General features: G+C 36.0%; 1 protein-coding gene across 1 annotated transcript in view; it reads left to right on the forward strand.

The window, feature by feature from the left end:
- The window catches only part of LOC143650462 (hyaluronidase-4-like), a 137933-nt gene extending 125581 nt beyond the window's left edge, over positions 1–12352 (forward strand). The window contains exon 6 of the transcript XR_013159654.1: positions 12271–12352. The gene's annotated coding sequence lies outside the window, so the exon portion shown is untranslated. The remainder of the gene's footprint in view (positions 1–12270) is intronic.
- The last annotated feature ends 11175 nt before the right edge of the window (positions 12353–23527 follow it).

Here is a 23527-nt window from a genome sequence, read left to right on the forward strand (position 1 = left end):
AAAATACTTCAGTTATAAATTTAATAAATTTTCAGATACAATGTACATGATTTAAAACAGAAGCCTTGGCTATAACAACTTATAACATTCCATAGAGATTGCTACTCTGTTTCCTGGATCCTGATATAGCTATAAAGCATAGAGCCCTAGCTAATCTTCAGTGAAACATGAATGGAAAATAAATCTTCATTATTTTAGTTACTGATATTTGGTGTGGATGGTGCAGTTTTAGCTAGGCTGTTGCCACTGATACAGAAATAGTGTTGCTGAGGAAACAGGGCAAGATATTAGCATAGTGAGGTGTGGAATTTAGTTTGCCCTCCAGGGAAGCTAGTAAATAGTAGGAACTGTATGGAACAGCTGTTGGGAGGTACATCAGTGACTGGACACACATCATATACTAGTCTGGAATGGATGGAATGGCTGAGATCCCACACAGAACTGTAAGTCTCCCAAGCCGCAGAGGCTGCCGTCCCTCCCACACAGGCACAACAGGCTGGTTCCCGAGGGAAAAAAAAAATAGACTCTACTTGGGGCAAGGAAGGTAGCTCAATGAAGCTCCAGTTGCAGAATAAATTTAAAAAGTTGGACTGCTGAAAACAGGCCCTGTGCACAAACAAATCTGGAGTAAGTACTAAAGGAATAGGAAGTTTCAACCTAGCAGAGAGGGATGGGGCTGACAGAAAAAAAAGGGAAAAGAAACAACAGAGCCTTTTTGACTTGGACAAAACAAAATTTTGGAAAAGGGCTGGGCTCCAAGAAAAGGGAGCACCTAGAGCCTGGGACACAAACAACCATATACCAATTCCAGTTCCAAACCAGACAACATAGGGAGCTAGGATCTATACTGAAAGGCTTTTTCTCCCTCCCTCTCTATTTCTCTCCTTCTTTACTTCTTAAGAGCTCATTAAATAGAACTGCTGGCACTGTCAGGCTTCAGCACTGCACCAGGCAAGGGTGGAATTAAGGTATGTCTGAGAGACAAAGTAACTAGTCAGGTGAATGGGGATATCTTGCTCAAGAAAAGGGTGGGGTGAGGCTGAACTCAAATGGCTGCCTTCCTTCAGGGAATTCATGCCCCAGAGGCTGGAAAACAGAAGCAACTTAAGCTCACCTTCTCCTTTAGCCTTTGTTTCAACCACATTACTGGCAGGGAGAAGCTGCTTTGAGAGTTAAAGACATTGCACATGTTACCCTGGTGGGAAGCTGCAGGCTGGCAAGTGCACTGGCTGAACAGGATAGGAAAAGCACAGAGTCTAGAGGCTTCATAGGAAGGTCTCACAACCTGATGGGTCACACCCTCAGGGAAACTTGATACTGGATACACCCTCTTCCTGAGACATGGGCCTGTCTGGCTTGGAAAAATCTGACTGGGATTGAGCATATCTGAGGAGGACCTCATTGAAAAAATGGTTCCATATGGCAAGGCAATAGCCAGAAAAACAAGAGGTGAAAAATTCTGATTGGTTAAACAGAAGTTATGTTAGAGGTCTAGAAGAAGTTGAAATAAATGCTAAAGAATAGATAGAGAACAAAGCCAACCAACAAGAAAACACAAGGTGAAACAGTGAAAATGACCTCCAGAATGAACCAATTAAGGAAATAAAATGCCTAGGCACCTGTGAAAAATAGAGTCATACTAGGAAAATTGAAGACAAGGCCCAGTCTAAGGAACAAACCAACATTTCAAATGAGATACAAGAGTTGAAACAGCTAATTCAGGATGTTTGAACACACATGAAAATCACATTAAAAAATCAGATGAAGAAGTTGAAGGCAAACATTGGCAAAAGAGATGAAGTATATAAAGAAGAAATTGGGTTAAGATAAAGAAGAACTTGAAAGTTTGCAAAAACAAATGGCAGAACATATAGGGATGAAAGGCATAATGGAAGAGATGATAAAAATGGACACCTTCAGTGAGGATTAGTGAACTAGAGGTCAGGACATCTGAAATTCTACACACAAAAGAACAGATAGGGAAAAGAATGGAAAAATAGGAGCAGGATCTAAGAGAATTAAATAACAACATGAATCACGTGAATATATGAGATATGAGTGTCCCAAAAGACAAAGAGAAGGAAAAGGGAAGAGATACCAACAGAGGAAATAGTCATGGAAAATTTTCCATCTCTTATGAAAGACATACCTATAGATCCAAGAAACACAGCATACCCCAAACAGAATAGATCCAAATAGACCTACTCCAAAAGAATTACTCATCAGATTGTCAAATGTCAAAGACAAAGAATTGTGAAAAGCAGCAAGAGAAAAGCAATCCATCACATTGAGAGAAGCTCAAAAAAATTGTGTGCAGATTTCTCTGCAGAAACCATGGAGGCAAGAAGATAGTTGTATGATATATTTAAGATTCTGAAAGAGAAAAACTGCCAACCAAGAATTCTATATCTAGCAAAATTGTCCTTCAAAAATGAGTGGGATATTAAAATATTTTCAGTCAACTAGTCACTGAGAGAGTTTATGATTAAGGGAACAGCTCTACAAGAAATACTAAAGGGGGCATGTCAGGAAGATAGGAAAGGATGGGAGAAGAGATCTGGAGATGAGTGTAGAAGTGAAGATTATCAGTAAAGATAAAAAGAGAAAAAAGTAAGATATAACATATAAAATCCAAAAGACAAAATAGTAGAAGAAACTACTGCCTTTACAGTAGTAACATTAAATTTTAATGGATTAAACTCCCCAGTCAAAAGACATAGACTGGCAGAATGGCTTAAAAAACAGGAGCCATTTATATGCTGTCTACCAGAGACACAATTTAGACCCAAGGACAAAAACAGATTGAAAATGAAAGGTAGAAAGAAGATACTTCACACAAACAACAACCAGACAAGAGAAGATGTAGCTATAATAATATCTGACAAACTGGAGTTCAAATGTAAAACAATCAAAAGAGACAAAGAAAGACATATGATTTAACAAAAGGAACAATTCGAGAAGAAGACATAAAAATCATAAATAGTTATGTACTGAGTCAGAGTGCACCAAAATACATGAGGCAAACACTAACAACACTGAAGGGAGGAGTAGACCCTCTACAATAATAGTTGGAGCCTTCAATTCACTGCTGTCATCAATGGATAGAATACCTAGACAGAGGATCAGTAAGAAAACAGAGATTTTGAATAATAAGATAAATGAACTAGACATTTACAGACATTTACAGAACATTACACCCCAGAACAGCAAGATACATATTTTTCTCAAGTGCTCAGGGATGATTCTCAAGAATAAATTATATGATTGTTTATAAAGCAAGTCTCAATAATTTAAAAAGGATTGAAATTGTACAGAACACTTTCTCAGATCATAATGGAATGAAGTTTGGAAATCAATAACAGGCAGAGGGTCAGAAAATTAACGAATACATAGAGGCTAAACAACACACCCTTAAACAACCAGTAGGTCAAGGGAGAAATTACAGGAGAAATACGTAAATATCTTGAGGCAAATAAAAATGGAAATAACATATGAAAACTTATGAGATGCAAAAAGGCAGTGCTGAGAGAGAAATTCATTGGTCTAAATGCCTATAATACAAAAGAAGAAAGAGCATTATTCAAGGAATTAACTGTTCACCTGGAAGAACTAGAGAAAGAACAGCAAACAAACCCCAACAAAGCAAAGAGAAGGAAAGAAATAATAACATTAGAATAAAAATAAATCTTATTGTGAATATGAAAACAGTAGAGAAAATCAACAAAAGCAGAAGTTGCTTCTTTGAGAAAATCAATAAAATTGCTGGACTCAGCTAGGCTGAAAAAAGTTTTTTTTATATTGTACATTTAATATTGATCATTTTCCACTCTAGGCATTCCTAAGTTATACTGTCTCAGTCTTTATTCTCTATCTTTTGTTCTGATGTCATATGTGCCTCTAGCACTTCTCCCTCAACCGTACTAACATTCAGCTTCATTCAGTGTGTATGTGTATATATTTATATATTTTTAATTGATAAAACTTACATATATATTTTTAATTGATAAAACTTACTTGCAAACATTTTCAACATGCAAACATTCCATACATGGTATACACTTAATGGCTCACAATATCATCACATAGTTGTATATTCATCATTCTTTTGAACATTTGCATTACTCCAGAAAAATAAATAAAAAAAGAAAAAAACTCAATGTACTATACCCCTCACCCCCCCATTGACCACCAGTATTTCCATCTACCTAATTTATTTTAATCTTTATACTCCTTATTATTTGTTTATTTTTTATCCATTTTTAACTCATCTGTCCATATCCTAGATAAAAGGAGCATCAGATGCAAGGTTTTCACAATCATACAGTGACATAAATAGTAAAGCTATGTATATATATATATATAACCATTTTCAAGAAAAAAGCTACTGGAACATAGCTGTACAGTTTCAGGTGCTTCCCTCTAGCCACTCTAATACACCATAAACTAAAAAGGGGATCTCTAGATAATGCATAAAAATAATCTCCAGGATAACCTCTTGACTGTTTGAAATCTCTCAGTCACTGATGCTTTATTTTTTCTCATTTCTCTCTGCCCCATTTTGGTCAACGAGGTCTTCTCAATCCCTTTATGACAGGTCCCAGCTCATCCCAGGATTTCTGTCCCATGATGCCAGGGAGGTTTACAGCCCTGGGAGTCATGTCCCGTGTAGAGGGGGTTGGCAGTGAATTCACTTGCCATGTCAGCTTACAGAGAGAGGCCACATCTGAACAACAAAAGCGGTTCTGTGGGGGTGACTCTTAGGCCTAATTTTAAGTAGGCTTAGCCTATTCTTTGCAGGAAAAAGTTTCACAGGGGAGAACCCCAAGATCGAGGGCCTGTTGATTTGCTTGTCCCCACTGCTTGTGAGAATATTAGAAATTCTCCAAATAGAGAAGTTGAATAATTCCCCTTTCTCCCCATTCTCCCAAGGAGACTTTGCAAATACTTATTCGCTGTCCAAATTTCACTCTGGGATTTATCAGGCTATTATACTAACCTGGACAAGTCAACAAAATCACATGTCCTATTCAAGATTCCATGTACTTACGGTGTTCAGTTAAACTGACCATACAAGGTAAATTAGGAAATACACTACCTGTAATACAAATTTTGCATTAAATATACTTCTCTCCCTTTAGTCTGATGTATGCGATCAGCCTTTACCCAGTCTTCTGATATACCTTAGTCCTATCCAGATCAGCTTCGTTCATATCTCTACTTGATGTCTGATCACTTTTTCAACTTTTAAACAGTTCCTATATGGAGTACTGCTGACTTTCATAGCTTCAGAGCTCTACCTTTAAGTCTCAGGTATCACATAAATACCTGAAGTTTCTGGGAAAGACCATGTTATAGACAAACGGCTCAGTATCTCAGAATTTAGAATTCTACGACACCTCCTGAATATATGTGGTGACTGTAAGAGCTTACAATCTAGGACCCTTTACAATAAGCTCCAACCTGTTAACCCATGCTCTCGACTTTAGTTCACCGAACTTTTATATTATAGTAAGCCTATATGATTAAAGCATGATAATATTTGTCTTTTTGTTCCTGATATTTCATCCACCACACAGCTCTTAAGGTTCATTTATCTAGTCGCACGCCTTACAACTTTGTTACTTCTTGTGGCTGCTCAGTAGTCCACTGTATGTATACACCACAGTTCCCCCTCCATTCCGCTGTTGTACCGTTCAACCACCCCATTCATTGTGGATCATGAACACTACTGCCATAAACACAGTGTGCAGATGTCTATTCATGTCCCACACTCAGTTCCTCCAGGTATAACTGAGCAATGGGGTTTCAGGAACATATGGCAAGCCCACACTTAGCCTCCTTTGGAACCACTGCACTGCTCTCTAAGGGGTCTGCACCTCTCATTTTCCTACCTACAGATATAGATACATCTTTTTCTCTGCATTTTCTCTAGCACTTGTTTCTCTCTGTTCATTTTCAAATAGCTTTTTACACACATAATAAAATCCACCTTTAGTGTACAGACATGCCTTTGCTACCATACACTATCTGAAGATATTTCCTTTTGTTTTTTAATTTTTTAGACATTTCCTTTTCTTCCACAAAGAACCCATATCCCTTTCCCCATCCCCCCACCTGTTGACATTTCGTTTTGGCATAATACCTTGTTACATTCAGTGCAAGCATATTACAATGTTACTTTTGACTATAGACCCTAGCTTATACTAATTGCACTTTTTGTCACATACCATATATTTTCATTACCCTGCAATACTGACATTCCTTTTTTTCTTCATGCAAAAAAATTTTTCAATTTGTACATTTAATCATCATCATTCCACACTCTAGACATTCCTAAATTATACCATCTCACTCTTTTTCCTCTGTCTTTTCTTCTGGACACATATGTGTCCCCAGCCATTCTCCCTCTATCATACTCACATTTAGCTTCATTCAGTGTAATAATATTATTGAGTTACCATCATATAGTATTGTGCTATCCATTTCTGATTTTTTACAGTCAGTCCTGTTGGATATTCTGTATTCCTTCAGCACCAAATGTTCAGTCTCTACCTTCTTTCTCTCTCTGAATAACCTGTGTTCTTCACTTTTACTCTCAAAGTTCGCTCATTAATGTTAGTTCATATTTTTGAGACCATGCATTATCTGTCCTTTTGTTTCTGGCTAATTTCACTCAAGAATAATGTCCTCAAGGTTCATCCACATTGCTACATGCTTTATGACTTTATTCTGTATTACAGCTGCATAATATTCCATTGTATGTATATACCACAGACTATTTAGCAATTCAACATTGATGGACGTTTGGGCTGTCTCCATCTCTTGGTAATGATAAATAATGCTGCTATAAACATCAGTATGTGAATGTCCATTTGTGTTCTTGCATTCAGCTCCTCTGAATGTCTAGTAATGGGATAGCTGAATCATATGGCAAGTCTATGCTTAGCCTTTGAGGCTCCACCAAACTGCCTTCCAGAGCAGTTGCACCATTTTATATTCCCACCAACAGTGAATAAGTGTACTTTTTTTTCCACATCCTCTCCAGCACTTGTCATGTTCTGTTTTTGTATAATGGCCATTCTAGTGGGTGTGAGATGATATCTCATTGTGGTTTTGATTTGCATTTCTCTGATACCCAGTGAAGTTGAGCATCTTTTCATGTACCTTGTAGCCATTTGTAGTTCCTCTTCTGAAAAGTGATTGTTCCTGTCTCTTCCCATTTTTAAATTGGGTTATTTTTCTGTTCGTTGTTCAGTTGTAGAATCTCTTTATATTTTCTAGATATTAAACCCTCAACTGATAAATAGTTTCCAAATATTGTCTCTCATTGCATTGGTTGCCTTTTTACCTTCCTGACAAATTTCTTTGATGCACAGAAGTGTTTAATTTTCAGGAGATCCTATTCATCTATTTCTTCTATTTTGCTTTTACTTTGGGTGCAAGGTCTAGGAAATCATCTCCTATCACAATATTTATGATTTTCCCCTGTATATTTTATGGTCTTAAGTCTAATGCTTAAGTATTTGATCCATCTTGAGCCCATTTTTGCATAGGATATGAGATAAAGATCCCCTTTCTTTCCTTTACATATGGATATCCAGTTCTCCAAACACCACTTACTGAAGAGGCTGCTCTGTCCTACTTAGGTTGGCTTGATTGCCATATCAAAGAGTAATTTGTCCATAGATGATAGGGTCTGTTTCTGAATGCTCAATTCAATTCTATTGGTCAGTATATCTATCTTTATTCTAGAACCATACTGTTTTGACTACTGTCTAATTGTTCTGACTAAAACTTCCAGCACAATGTTGAATAACAATGGTGACAGTGGACATCCTTATTTTGCTCCTGATCTTGGAGGGAAAACTTTGTCTTTCCCTGTTGTATATGATATCAGCGGTGGTTTTTTTGTTTTTAATGTATACTCCCTTTATCATGTTGAGACAGTTCCCTTTTGTTCCCATCCTTTGAAGTGTTTTCACCAAGGAAGGATGTTGAATTTTGTCAAGTTCCCTTTCTGTATCAATGAAGATAACCATGTGGTTTTTCCATTTTGATTTATTGATGTGGTATATGACAATAATTGATTTTCTTGCATTGAACCATCCTTTCATAACTCAAATAAATCCCACTTCATCATGGTGTATATTTCTTTTAATGTGTTGCTGGATTCAATTTGCAAGTATTTTGTTGAGGATTTTTGCACCCATATTCATTAAGATATTAGTCTGTAGTTTTCTTTTTTTCATAGCATCTTTGTTTGGCTTTGATATTAGGATGATGTTGACTTCATGGAATTAGTTAGGTATTGTTCCCTCATCTTCAAATATTTTTTTTGATGAGTTTGAGCAGGATTGGTGCTAATTCTTGTCAAATTCACATGTGAAGCCATCTGGTCCTGGATGTTTCCTTTTTGAGATCTTCTTTATGACTGATTCAGTCTGTTTACTTGCAAGTGGTTTGTCGAGGTTGTCTATTTCTTCTTGAGACATTGGTGATTTTTCATGCTTTTCTAGAAAATTTTCCATTTAATTGACATTTTCTAGTTTATTAACATATAGTTGCTTATAGTATCCTCTAATTACCTCCTTTATTTCTGTAGGTTCAATGGTTATGCCACCTCTCCTACTTCTGATATTATTTACCTGTATCCTCTCTGTTTTTGTCAGCCTAGCTAAGTGTCTGATGATTTTAATGATTTTCCTCAAAGAACCAACTTCAGGTTTTGTTGATTTTCTCTACTGTTCTCATATTCACAGCATCATCTAGTTTTATTCTAATCTTATTATTTCCTTCCTTCTCTTTGCTTTGGTATTTGTTTGCTGATCTTTCTCTAGTTCTTTCAGGTAAACAGTTAACTCCTCAAATTTTGCTCTTTCTTCTTTTTAAATATAGGCATTTAGGGCATTGAATTTCCATCTCAGCACTACCTTTTTGCATCTCATAAGTTTTGATATGTTGTATTCTCTTTTTAATTTGCCTAGAGGTATTTACTGATTTTTCCTGTAATTTCTTCCTTCACCTACTGGTTGTTTAAGTGTGTGTTGTCTAGCCTCTATGTATTTATTAATTTTCTGGTCCTCTGCCTCTTATTGATTTCCAACTTCATTCCATTATGATCCTAGAAAGTGTTTTGTATAATTTCAATCTTTTTAAAATTATTGAGACTTGTTTTGTGAATAAGCATATGGTCTATCCTTGAAAATATAAGCACTTGAGAAAAATATTTATCCTTCTGTTGTGGGGTGTAATGTTCTATAAATGTCTGCTAAGCCTAGTTTATTTATCATATTATTCAAAATCTCTGTTTCCTTATTGATCCTCTGTTTAGATGTTCCTTCCCTTGATAACATCAGTGAATTAAATGTTCCACCCATTATTGTAGAGGTGTCTACTTCTCCCTTCAATGTTGTCAGTGTTTGCTGCATATGTTTTGGTGCACTCTGACTTGGTGCATGAATGTTTGATATGTCTTCTTGATGAATTGTTCCTTTTATTAAATCATATGTCTTTCTTTGTCTCTTTTGATTGTTTTACACTTGAAGTTTAGTTTTTTTCAGATATTAGTTTTTTGGTTGTTGTTTGTATGAAATATCTTTTACTAACCTTTTACTTTCAATCTATTTTTGTCATTGAGTCTCTGGTAGACAGCATATAGGTGGCTCCTGTTTTTTAAGCCATTCTGCCAGTCTATGTCTTTGATTGGGGGGTTTAATCCATTAACATTTAATGCTATTACTGTAAAGGCAGTAGTTTCTTTTACCATTTTTTTGGGGGGGTTTATATGTCATTTTCAATTTTTTTCTCTTTTTACCTTTATTGATAATCTTCATTTCTGCTCTCTCCTCCAGACATCTCTCTCTTGTATTTTCCTATCTCTCTGTAATGCTACTTTTAGTATTTATTGTAGTGCTGGCCATTTACTCACAAACTGTCTCAGTGACTGTTTGTCAGAAAATATTTTAATATCCATACCTTTTTGAAGGACAGTTTTGTTGGTTATAGAATTTTTGGTTGGAAGATTTTCTCCTCAGAATCTTAAATTTATCACACCACTGCCTTCTTGCCTCCATGGCTTCTGCAAAGAAATTTCCACGTAGTTTTAATGAGCTTTACTTGTTTGTGATGGATTGCTTTTCCTTTGCTGCTTTCAGAATTTTTTCTTTGACATTTGACAATCTGATAAGTAAGTATCTTGAAGTAGATCTATTTGGAACTATTCTGTTTAGGGTATGCTGTGCTTTTTGAATCTGTAATTTTTTGTCTTTCATAACAGAAGGGAAATTTTCTGTGATTATTTCCTCCATTAGTCTTTCTTCACCTTTTCCCTTCTCTTCTCCTACTAGGACACTCATATCACATATATTCAAGTGCTTCACATTGTCATTCATTTCTCTGAGACCCTGTCCCTATTTTCCATTCTTTTCCTTACCTGTTTTTTTGTGTGTAGGATTTCAGATGTCCTGTCCTTTGGTTCACTAGTCCTTTTCTCTGCTTCTTCAAATCTATTGTGTAGGTCTGTATTGTTTTTTCATTTTTTCTATTGTGTTATTCATTCCCAGAGGTTCTGCCATGTGATTTTCAAATGTTTGAGTTCTTCTTTATGGTCACCAGTTTCTTCTTTATATACTTCACCTCCTTTCTCATCTTTTCTCAACTTGTTGATTTGATTTTTTGATGTGATTTTGCATGTTTGTTCAAACATTCTTAATTAATTGTTTCAATTCCTGCATCTCATTTGAAATGTTAGTTTCTTCCTTTGACTGGGCCATATCTTTGATTTTCCTTGTATGTCTCATTATTTTTTACTGGCACCTAGGCATTTAATTAGTTTATTTGGGAAGTTGTTTTCACTGTTTTGCCTAGTGTTTTCTTGTTGGTTAGCTTTCTTCTGTATCTTTTCTTTGGCATTCATTTCAAATAATTCTAGATATCTAGTATAACTTCTGTTTAACTGATCAGAATTTTTCATCTCTTATTTTTCTGGTTATTTCTCTGCCTATATGGAACCTTTTTTCAATAATTTTCTCCTCAGATATGATTGACCCCAGTCAGATTTTCCCAGATCAAACAGGCCCATATCTCAGGAGAAGAGTGTATTCAGTATCACATTTCCCTGATACTGGTGTCAGTCTTTCCTATGAAGCCTCTAGACTCTGTGCTTTACCTATCCTGCCCAGCCTGTGGTGCTTGTCAGCCTACAACTTCCCATCCATGTAAAGTGATGCTGTGCCTTTAATCCTCAGCAGCCTCTTCCTGCCAGTGATGTGGTTGAGACAGAGGCTGAAGTAGTAGACAGGCTTGGGTTGTTTCTGTGTTCCAGCCCCTGGGGCCTCTATGCCCTGAAGGAGGGCAGCCACTTGAGTTGCCCCACCTTTTCTTGGGGGAAGATATACCCTTTAGAGAATTAACCCTTTTCACCTGACTAATTACTTTGTCTCTCAGACATACCTAAATGCCACCCTTCTGTTGAGCAATGCTGAGGCCTAAAAATGTTCCCAGTTCTACCTAATGAGCTGTTAAGATATATATAAAAAATAAAGCCTTTTCAGAGACAACCTGCTCTCTCCAGGTTTGCCAATCAAGAGCTCGAGTTGATAGAGGGCTCTATGTTTCCCTAGGCTCTGTGTGGCCTCTTTTCATGGGCCCAGCTCTTTTCCAATATTTTATGTTGTCCAACTCAAAAAGCCTCTTTTATTTTTGTTCAGTCAGCCTCACAATCTTTCAGCTATGCTGAAAACTCCGGATTCCTTTAGTGCTTGCTCCAGTTTATCTTTGCTTGGGCCTGTTTTCAGCAGTCCTAATTTGTTAACTAACTCTGCAGTTAGAGCTCAGTTGAGCTAACTTCCTTATTCCTGGTAGGGTCTGTTACTTTCTTCCTCGTGGAACAGCCTGCTGTGTCCATGGGGTAGGGGCATCACCTCCATAGCTTCTTGACTTACAGTTCTGTGTGGGATCTGAACTGTTCCTCCCATTCCAGACTGATGTACAATGTGTGTCAGTCACTGATATCCCAACAGTTGTTCTGTGTAGTTCCTGTCTGTTTACTAACTGCCCTGGAGGGCAAACTAAATTCCACACATCACTGTGCTGCCCTCTTGGCATGCTTCTTTCTATATGACAGTTGTACTTTAGTGGTTGAGTACTCAGTAGTGGTGGGGGTCGGTTGACTAAGGTCTTCTTAAATTCTTTCTTCTGTTGCACAATCACTGCCTTGGAGTGGGGCAAAGTTACCTGGATTCCAGCATTCTGATTTGTGTCTCATTCAAGGTAGAGCCTCCGTCCCATGAGTGACGCTGAGAAGAAGGAAGCCTGAAACTTGCAACTGCACTCACCCAGGAGTTAACTTCAGCAACAGGTATTTGGGATCAAGTTAAGAATTGCTGATGCTCTTCTCTTCCTGGGGAGAAAGGCCTCCAACTGGGAACTGGGAGAAGACAGAACCTTTAGTTTTTGGTTGTTGGGAGTAGTATTTCTGCTCTCCTGAACCAGGAGTGTAAGGAAGGGAGGGAGGAAGTAGTCCTATTACAAATATCACAAGTTCTTGCTTTTCTTTCTAAGTTTTGGTAGATTTTCTTGAATAGATGTTTCTTCATTTGTTCTATGCACTTAGGTACATTTAAACACACTTTACATGATTGTTTTTTTTTTGGCATGGGCAGGCTTCAGGAATAAAACCCAGGTCTCTGGCATGGCAGGCAAGAGTTCTGCCCCTGAGCCACCTTTGCATTGCCCCATGATTGTTTTTAAAAATAATTTTCCCCAGTTTCACTGAGGAGCTCCTCATGCTGTCATGCTGAAAGAGTGCAGTTGCTCTTGAAACATTCTGCCAGTCTCTCAAAAGGTTAAACATGGCATTACCATATGACCCACAAATTACACTTTAGTTATATACTAAAGATAAATGAAAACATAAGTCACACAAAACTTACATATGAGTGTTCATTGCAGCATTATCATAATCGCTTGAACTCGGAAGCAACCAAAAAATGTAGTATATCAACAAAATAGTATATTTAGCCACAAAAAGTAAGTACTGATAGGTGCTTCAAAGAGGATGAACCTTGAAAACATTAAGCTAAAGAAGCCAGTCACACCAGAAGGAAAGAAAGAGGATAAGGTCTGGGGTGGTATAACTTAGTGATGCCTAGAGTAGACAGTTATTGTGGTTAAATGTTCAAATAAGAGTGTTTTTGCATGAGGGAGAACAAATGAATGTCAACAATCCAAGTGTTGGAAATGGGTTGGTGTACAGGAAAAAGTGCAATCAATACGAACTAGGGTCTATAGTTAGCAGTAACATTGTAATATGCTTCCATTATATGTAACAAAAGCAATATGCCAAAGCTAAATGTCAAGAAGCACGGGTTATGGGGGAGGTTTATGGGATTCTTTGAAAAAGAAATGGAAATTTCCTCATATAGATTGTGATGGTGAAGTCATGGCTATGTGATTATACTGGGAACCATTTTTTACTTAGGTTGGATTGTGTGATGTGTGAATAAAACTGTTTAAAAACAAACAGAGTAATACAAGTAATGGAGAAAATTTGGAGAGAGAGATGCACTTACTCATTGTTGGTAGGGAAGTAGAATGGTATAACACCTCTGCAGGGCAGTGTGGTGGCTCCCCTGGAGGCTAGGGATGAGGTTACCTTATGATTCTGAAACCTCAACATTAATTGTATACTTGGAGGAACTGAGAGCAGGACATGAATGGACATCTGCCCACTAGTGTTTGTGGTGGCAGTGTTCACTTAATTCAGTGGATGGAGGTGGGACCTAAGGGTACACTGACTGAGGAATTGAAAGGGGAACTGTGGATTACTAAATAACTACACAGCTTTTAAGGTGTGACTGTGTGATTGTGAAAAGTTTGTGACTGACGCTCCCTTTATCCAATGTATGGACAGATAAGTAAGAAAGAAAAAGACAAAAAATGAATAAATAATAAGGGGGTGGAGATGGATGTTTTGAGTGTTTTTTTACCATTATTTTTACTTTTGTTCTTTTTTTGAGTAATAAAAATGTTCAAATATCTATTGTGATGATTTATGTACAGCTATATGATGATACTGCGAACCAATTATTCTACACTTTGGATGATTACAGGGTATGTGAATGTATAAAATATCTCAATAAAATTGCATTACAAATACACACAAGAAAGAAGCCAGTCATAAAAGACCACATAATTTATGATTCCATAAACGTACAGGACATTTTTAGGGCAGTAAAACTATTTTGTATGATACCTTATTGGTGGATAAACAGCATCATACTTAAATCAAAGCACATAGAACACATCAAAAGTGGATGCTAATGTAGACTATGGACTTCAGTTACTAAAAATGTATTAGTAGTGGCTTATCAGTTGAATGAGTGTATCACATCTATGCGAGATGTTAGTATAGAGGAATCTCTGTATGTGGAGGTTTGTATATAGGAATCCTGAACTTTCTGTGTAACTTTTCTATAAACCTAAAACTTCTCTAAAAATAAAGCTTATGATTCCATTTATTTTAATCATACAGTATAGGCTTATTTATAGAGACATTTTGATTAGTGGTTGCTTAGGGCTGGGAAGGATGGGGGGATGGAAGGTGAGAGTTAAAGGGTATAGGGTTTCCTTTTGCTGTGAAGAAAATTTTCTAAAATTGACTGAGCTGATGTTTGCATATATCTGTGAATATATCTTAAAACAATGAAGTAGCACTTTAAATGAGTGAATTATATAGCAATAAAACTGCTAAAAACAAAATCACCTAAGCCTTATCTCCAAAAATTTCGATTTAATGGGGCTTCAGTGGTCAGTAGCACTGGCATTTGTTTGCTTGCTTACTTGAATTTCCCCACTTGATTTTAGGTTAAAAAATACCACTTTACTTACTCATTTTACTGAGTAATTTAACTTACTGGTTATGCTACAGCACCATCCATATACCTTTAAACAGATCATTTATCAGATTATAGGAGACTATGATATAGTCTATTTTTGTTGACTAAAAAATAGCAAACAAATATGCTTTCGAGAGTGCTTAATGTACCTTGAAGTTTAATCAGGAGTCTTTTACTAATAATATGGCCCTAGGGCAACATCACCAGCATCACCTGGGAACTGATGAGACATGCAGGCTGCATTTTGATAAAAGCCCAGGTGATCTTTTAAGTTTGATAACTCTGGTGTAGAAAATACTCTAGCAAATAGAGCAACCATTTCTCCCCAAACCAGAGCCCTCTGGGCATCAGGCATGAGTACTGATGCCAAGATTCTACCATTTCCATCGTGAGAGCTGAGATCTCTATTGATCACTGCCACCATCTGAGAGATAGAGGGAATATTGGTTGTTTTTATTTCTTCTTTAGGACTGTTGCTCTGCCTCCTTCATTTCTCTTAAAGTAACACGCTCTCAGCCTGTCATTGAAAGGGCAGTGCCAAGATGGCCACAGCAGGAGTTTACAGTGAGGAAAATTCCAGGTTCACATGGCACTTACGCAATTTCTGTCAGCTTAACACATTTCTCACCTTTATTTTCAACTCTGGCTTCATGCGTAGGCTTGAATAGGTCTGTTATTCTTGAAGAAAGTAAGTTCTTTTCTGAATGTTCAAGTGCAATCACAGATTACAAGAATAACTGCTTTTACTGGGTTGAATAAAGTCCTTCAAAAATTCATGTCCACCTGGAACAGGATGTGACTTTATTTGGAAATGGGGTCTTTCCAGGTACAATGAACTAAGATGAAGTCATACTCAATTAGGGTAAGCCTTAAACCAATGACTGGCATCCTTAGTTGAAGAGTGAGATTTGGACACAGAGACAAAGGCACAGAGGGAAGTTGTCCATGTGAAGATGAGACAAATTTTAGAGTTATGCTGCCACAATCCAAGAAACTCCTAAGGCTACCAGAAACTGGAAGAGACAAGGAAGGATCCTCCACTAAACCTTTATAAGAAGCATGGCCCTGCCAACACCTTGATTTCAAATGTCAAGACTCCAGAGCTGTGAAAGAATACATTTCTGTTGTTTTAAGATGCTCAGTTTGTAGCAATTTGTTACAGTGGCCAAGGAAACTAACACATCCCTTTTCTTAGTGTCATCTAACATTAGAATTGGCCAAAAGATCTCTCTCTCTCCCACCTCAATTCTACATCAGGGTTTCCTAATCATTTTTCTTTCACAGACTCCTTTAGAATATGGTAAAAGCTATAGACATCTTTCTTCAGCAAATGCACCATTTAGCATGTAAAAGAATTCATGGACTTCTCCAAGATTAACCAAGTGAAGATGCACTATCAGACTAAAAAGCTTTTGTTTTGTGAGTGATGGGAGGTAGGAAGGGAGCCCAATGTATCAGTATCAGGTTTATTGATTCAGACCAAAACCATGATAATTCCCAAATTGAAGTTTAGGTTTTAGGGTTGACAAATTACATCAGAGCTGTTCCTTGCTGTGAGTAATATCAACCATGAACAACCATATTACAAAGAATATAATATGAAAAAGTTTACTTAATATGAAAAATATACTAAGATATTTTGATACTCGAAAAAAAAGAAATAACACTAATATCTAATAGCCTTTTGGAGATATTATGAATCAAAGCTTTCATTGTTTTGTAGATATATATTTTATTTTGTGCTGAGTCTATCTTTTTTAATAAATTAACATCATTTATTTTCAAGTCATTAGCTTCTTTTCCATAAAATCAGAATCCACCGTCTGAGAAGTACTATATGACTCATTTTCATTAAAAGATAAATCAAGTTTGCTTCTCCTTTTTCTCATTTAGAGACCATTATTTTGTTTCTTACTTTTAATTCTTTGTCACTGTCTTTATCTGTATTTTATCTTTCTAATAAATAAAGTGTCCTATGATTGTGTTCTGTAACAGTAAATGTCTCTTTTTATATGAAAGAAGCATGGATTTCCATCTAAGTATCTGAGGTTCTTTTTTTCATACTGCCACTTCCTCTTGAGGGACAAGGACACCCATATCTATTGAAGAAGGATTGACACTTGACTGTACTGAAGGCACTATGCATATGATATCAAATCAGTTTTCCTAAAGATTACTTTTTAACTTTTTAAATTGTATAGTAAAACATAAGTACAAAGCAAAGAAATAAAAAAGCAATAATTTTCAAAGCACTCTTCAAAAAGTGGTTACAGGAGAGATCCCAGAGTTTGTCATGGGCAACCATATAATCCTCTCATATTTTTCCTTCTAACTGCTCCAGAATATAGAAGGCTAGAGGGCTTAAATACTTTTTTTATTATGACAATCGACTTCTTTCCTTCTTTTTTTGTGAACAATAACATATATACAAAAAAGCTATAAGTTTCAAGCACAGCACCAAATTATTGTAGAACATATTTCAGACTTTGACATGGGTTACAGTTACACATTTTAGGTTTTTTTTTTTGCATGGGCAGGCACTGGGAATTGAACCCAGGTCTCTGGCATGGTAGGCGAGAACTCTACCTTCTGAGCCACTGTGGCCTACTTCTAGCTGCTCTAAAATACTGGAGACTAAAAGAGATATCAATTTAATGATTCAGCATTCATATTCATTTGTTAAGTCCTATCATTTATGTATAATTTCATCATCACCTTTGATCTTTCCACATCTCTCTTTGGGGTTGTTTGGGCTATGGTAATTATCCAGCTTCATCCCATTGTGATCAGAGAAAGTGTTCTCAATAATTTCAATATTTTTAAATTTATAAAGACCTGTTTTGTGCCCCAGCATATGATCTATCCTGGAGAATGTTTCATGAGCACTAGAGAATAATGTATAACCTTGTGCTTTGGGGTGCAATAACCTATATGTGTCTGTTAGTTCTAATTCATTTATCAAGTTATTCAATTTCTCTATTTCCTTGTTGATCTTCTGCTGGTTGTTCTATCTGTAGAGGAGAGTGGTGTAGTGAAGTTTCCTACTACTATTGTTGAAACATCTATTGCTCCCTTCAGTTTTGCCAATGTCTGGCTCATGTACTTTGGAGCTCCTTGATTGGGAGCATAAACATTTATGATTGTTATATCTTCTTTATAAATTGACCCTTTAATTAGTATATAGTGTCCTTCTTTGTCTCTTATGATGTCTTTACATTTAAAGTCTATTTTGTCCGATATTACTATAGCTACTCCTGCTTTCTTTTGGTTACAACTTGCATGAAAATCTTTTTCCATCCTTTCACTTTCAATCTATTTGAATCCTTGTGTCTAAGATAAATCTCTTGTAAGTAGCATGTAGCTGGATTATGTTTCTTAATCCATTCTGCCAATCCGTTTCTTTTAATTGGTAAGTTTAGTCTGTTAACATTCAAAGTTGTTACTGAAAAGGCATTTCTTGATTCCACCACCTTATCTTTTTTTAAATTTTATTGTCAGATCTATATATTATTCTTTTCCCTCTTTCTCTTTGTATTATTTAAATTACCCTTAGTGTTTTTTTCTCAGTTTTCCTTAAGATTTATTTCAATCAGTGCCATTTCCCTGTTTATAATGTCACTTGTACACCAGATAAATTTAAATCTCTTTATCTTATGGTTCAAAATCTTCACAATTTGATTCTAGTCTATCTTTTCAGTCTTATCATTCAGTATTCAGATATTACACTATTTATCCTGGACTCTGGTAAAATATTTGACCTGACTATACCATCCACCCATGCTACTTCCATCTCTGTCTTTGAAATCAACATTATTAACTTCTTTTTAACCTGAAGCCTTTCTTTACAGTCCAGCTTGTATGTCATCTCTCTAACCCATGAATTTAATTTAGCATTTGTTCACCTTTATTTGAAACTTTAAAAAAATCAAATTCTACCTTGCTTTATAGTTAATTGTATATGCATCCTGGTAACCTGGCTTGTTTGCCTCCAGAACACTATCCAAAAAAATTGCACTTAATCAAATCACTACTAAATGGATTAGTGAATTAAAGATTAATCAGTTTAGGGTTGCACAGGTGGTTCATTGAATGCTCATCTTGCATGCAGGAGACCTGGATTCAATTTCCAAACCATGCACCCCCCCTCCACAAAAAAAAAGCAAACAAAAGACTAATCAGTTTAATACAGCAGATATTATTAGGAATAAATTCTGTGCATGGAGCATATTTTGCATTTTGGGTGTAGCAAAGATAAAACCTCATCCCTTTTCTAAAGGAGTATATAGTAAAGCTAAAAGTCACAGGAGTTATACAAGGTATACTAGAAGTTCTACAAAAGAAGAATAAGGCATGTGAGCAGAGGTAAGAGTATGATTAAGTTAAAGAAAAAAAAGAAACAACAACCTAAGTTTAGGAGCAGATTTCTGGGAAGTGGAAGGGATGCTCTAAGACAATTCATGGTGGTGTTGTATCTAAACTTTTCACATAGTTGTCTTTTTATTATTAAGTTAAATCACCACATATTACAATACAGTTCATTTTGATTTTTCTATTTATTTGTCTACTGCCCTGGAAAGAAAAGATAGGATGGCCTTATCATAGTTCTACATAGAAATATGTTATTATAGAATACTAATCATTGACAATTCAAATGTCAGAACATCAGTCTATAAATGTTATTCAATACTTTATAATCACATTCTTGCTTGAAATTATATAATCATTTATGTCATATTACTGTCAATATGCCCTTACTTAAATATGTGAATATAGTTTATATTAATTTTATATGTTTCAATTTTGGTCCTTGACAGCAAGATTCATATCTAATCTATTGCCTGTAATTGCATGTTATCCAGTACAGTGACAGCTAATGCTAGCGTTCTTTAAATATTTGATGAATTCAAATAAAGTCATAAGCACTGGTGAATTAGTGAACACAAGTGCTTCTAGCTAGGTTGCTAGGATGCATACATCATTATACTATTTACTGTTAATAAATTTTACCTTGTTGGAAAGTAGCATAGGCTTGGCATGCACTTTTAAATGGGTTCAACTGTAAGGATGCTAATGGATATGCTAATTGGATCACAGCCAAGTGTCCCCTTTTGATTGCATTTACTGTTTTCATAGACCTCAAGATCTATACCTATAGTATCTTACTTGGGTTATCAATCTATTGACAATAATTGAGTTTTACAATTACTTTAACAGCATCAGCTCTGATTATGGGAATTGTGGAAGAGGTTAGGAAATAGAGGGTACAAACTATGCATAAGTAATCATTAGGGACTAGTCAATCTAGACTGAATTGTCCTGAGTTGGTGGATTCTTTCTGCTTTGCAGCTTCATAATCAATCACAAATAATCAGAGATTTTTCACACGAAAATCCAATGCAGATTTTGAACTTCCCTGTTCCTCTCTTCATAAAGAAAAATAAAAAACTCCTGAGATTCCTTTCATTGTTTGTTGTGCATCCTTTCCCCAGACTCAGTATGCTTTACCTGACATCCTGCCATTTTGCCTCCAATAGGCCTTTAATTGGATCCCTTGTTTGATTAAGCTACAGTTGTCCTCTACAGGACTTTAGGAGACATCCCGCCCTTTCTTGTCTTCTTCTGTTCCCTGTTGTGTTTCTCTTATTCACTTAAGACTTTCTCCCGAGAAAGCTTCCCTAACGAATGACTTGCACATGAAACCTCATTGTACGGTCTACTATTAGGGAACCTGATCTAGGCCTCCATTAGACCCAAATATTTAGAAACAAATTACAAAAAGAAGAGGCTGGCATTTTTCATGGAAACACTGCCATGAGCAAATAAAAAAACAACTTGAAAAATGTTTGGGACAAATAAGAAAGTACTAATTCCCTAATATGTAAAAATCTTAAATGAATTCATAAAAAGACAAACCTAACATGGGAAAAAGATATGAACAGTGAAACTGCAGCAAAGAAAATATGAATGACTTATGTCAAAATTAAAGAAGTGATGATTAAAATGACAATGAGGGGTGGGCAGTGGTGGCTCAGTGGCAGAGTTCTTGCCGCCATGCCAGAGAGTGGGGTTTGATTCCTGGTGCCTGCCCATGTTAAGAAAAAAAACAAAAGCTAGTTTTAAAATGAAAATGAGATACTATTTTAATATTACTCAGATTGGCAAAGATTTTACCAAGTAAGATAATACAATATTAACATGGGTATGGGGAATACAATCATCTTAATTGTTGGAGGCATTGTTAACTGCTGTAACCTCTTTGAAGAGCCAATATTATCTATTATAATTTTAAATGAATATGCTTTCCACAGACCAATTCTTAGGCAAGAAATGTTATACATAAACTCACATAAATATATATATACACAACATATATATATACTATATACATCAATACATATGTGTGTTAAGATATATGTGCAAGCAAATTCAAGGAAAAATCATTTATAACACAAATCCAGAACCAACCTAAATGTCAACTAATTAAAAACAAATATACCATGATACATTTGTACAATGGATTACAGTGCAGTTGTTAAAAAGAACATTCTCTGAGATATATAAAATAAAGTAAATAAAAAAGTTAAATAAAAAAGTAAGTTATAGAACAGTTTGAATAGTTGAATATTGTGTATTTTAAAAACAAAAAAAATGATATGCACTTATATGCCATATTGTCATTGACTCTCGGGAATTATATTGTAAGAAACTGACTTCAGTGGTTGCTTCTAGAAGGAGCTAAGGAAACAGAGGCCACGTATGGAAGGAAAACTTATAGGAAGACATACTTTACAGTTGACTTTGTTATATTCTTTGATTTTCTAATCTATATATTTATTATTTTACCAAAAGTGGAAAAGGAAAAAAAAAATCAGCGGATGAGGGAGAAAGGAAGAATAGTTCTACTTCTACTTCTAAAAGCCTTCTAAGAAAGGCTTTAATAGTGTCACTTCCCAGACCCTCCTTATCCAGGTCTTCCCTCCCTCAGCTCTCTCTCTCTCTCTCTCTCTCTCTCTCTCTCTGATTGTGTGTACTCCCCACTACAGTGGCTAACATTCAGATGTGAACAGAGAGCCATGGAATCATTTGTGAATTTTCCCTCTTTTTCATACATTTTCAATCCATAACCTACTCCTGTCTTTATCCCAAAGTATCTTCATTGTATGTATTTGTCCATATCTCTGCAAATGCACAGCTTCACCTCATTCCAAATTACTCCAAGCATCTTGGAATCCCTCAACAGCCTCCTAACTCACTACGTGGCACCCATTCTTAACTTCCTTAATTCCCAATCTTTTCTTTTCTCAAAAGCCAGAGCCATCTCAAATCCAACCAAGTAATTTCTCTGCTTTTACACTATGCAATTATGAAGCCATTGTTCTAAGAACAAATGCAATTTATAAGGATTGAGTCACAGGAAAACATGCTATTTGCAAGAGAACACGGGAAACCAAGCATCTTGCAAGTCCAATCTCTGATAGGTTATAGGTTCTGTTAATGAGAAAGGAGATTGATTTATGTTCTAAATGAGCAGTGTCTGCCACTCTACCTTCTCTGAAGTAACTCCCTTCCTTTACAATCCAGGTGGCTACTTTTCCCAATACTTTTTTTAAATTTTGTAATGTCACTTATCACTCTGAAGTTATTTTTTTATTTGCTAGTTGTCTGTTTATTCCCTCTAGAATATAAACTTCATGAGAGCAGAATTTGATCTGGGTTGTATACTCCTGTATCCTCCATGCCTAGAGCAGTGCTTGCTTTGTGATAAATGGTCCACTAACATTTGTTAAAGGGTTGAAACAATACATTAAGTAGTAAAACCTATGGTATGTTCGATTCCTGGAGCTTGCCCATGCAAAAGAAGAAAAAAAAACCTAAAACCTATGGTATGTTTAAGGTACCCCCGTAAGCTTAGAGCATCTCCTCAGTATTCTTCTGCAATGCCTGAAATTCTTACTTATGCACTCAATGAAGACACTTAGGCATTCTGTTAAAATTTATTAATATTATTTGAGTAGATGCAGAAACTATATATCACGAATGTCTAAATAGAAGCAAATTAGTATAGTTAACCAGGCACTATACCTGCCAGTCAATCTGCCTTTAGGGAATTGGAGTGAGAGAAACATAAATTTTAACTGAGGTTATAGGTTGGTAAAGATCAGAATCATAAAATAGATTTTAATTATGTATATATAAGCAGATGTCAGAACATAGTTGTGGTTCTGAGTGCCTTATCTGCTTTACTAGTTTCCTAGGGCTGCCATAACAGAGTACCACAAACTGGATGACTTAAAACAACAAAAAATTATTCTCATTCCTGGAGGCAAAAATATAAATCAGTGTTATACAAGGGACATAGACTCTTGAAGGCTCTAAGGGAAGAGCTTCCTTGCCTCTTCCTATCCTTTGATGATTGCAGAAAATTCTTGACTTTCTTAGACTTGTAGCTGCATCTCTCCAATCTCTGCTTCCATCATTAATGACAATCCTCTTTGCATGTCTTTTTGTGTCTCTTATAAAGATACCAGCTACTATATTAGGGGACACCCTCATACATTGTGTCCTGTGTCTTAACTAGATTATATCTGTAAAGACCCTATTTCCAAAAAAGCCACATTCATAGTTAAGAC

This window comes from Tamandua tetradactyla, chromosome 1 (assembly GCF_023851605.1).
Source record: "Tamandua tetradactyla isolate mTamTet1 chromosome 1, mTamTet1.pri, whole genome shotgun sequence".
Lineage (NCBI taxonomy): Eukaryota > Metazoa > Chordata > Mammalia > Pilosa > Myrmecophagidae > Tamandua > Tamandua tetradactyla.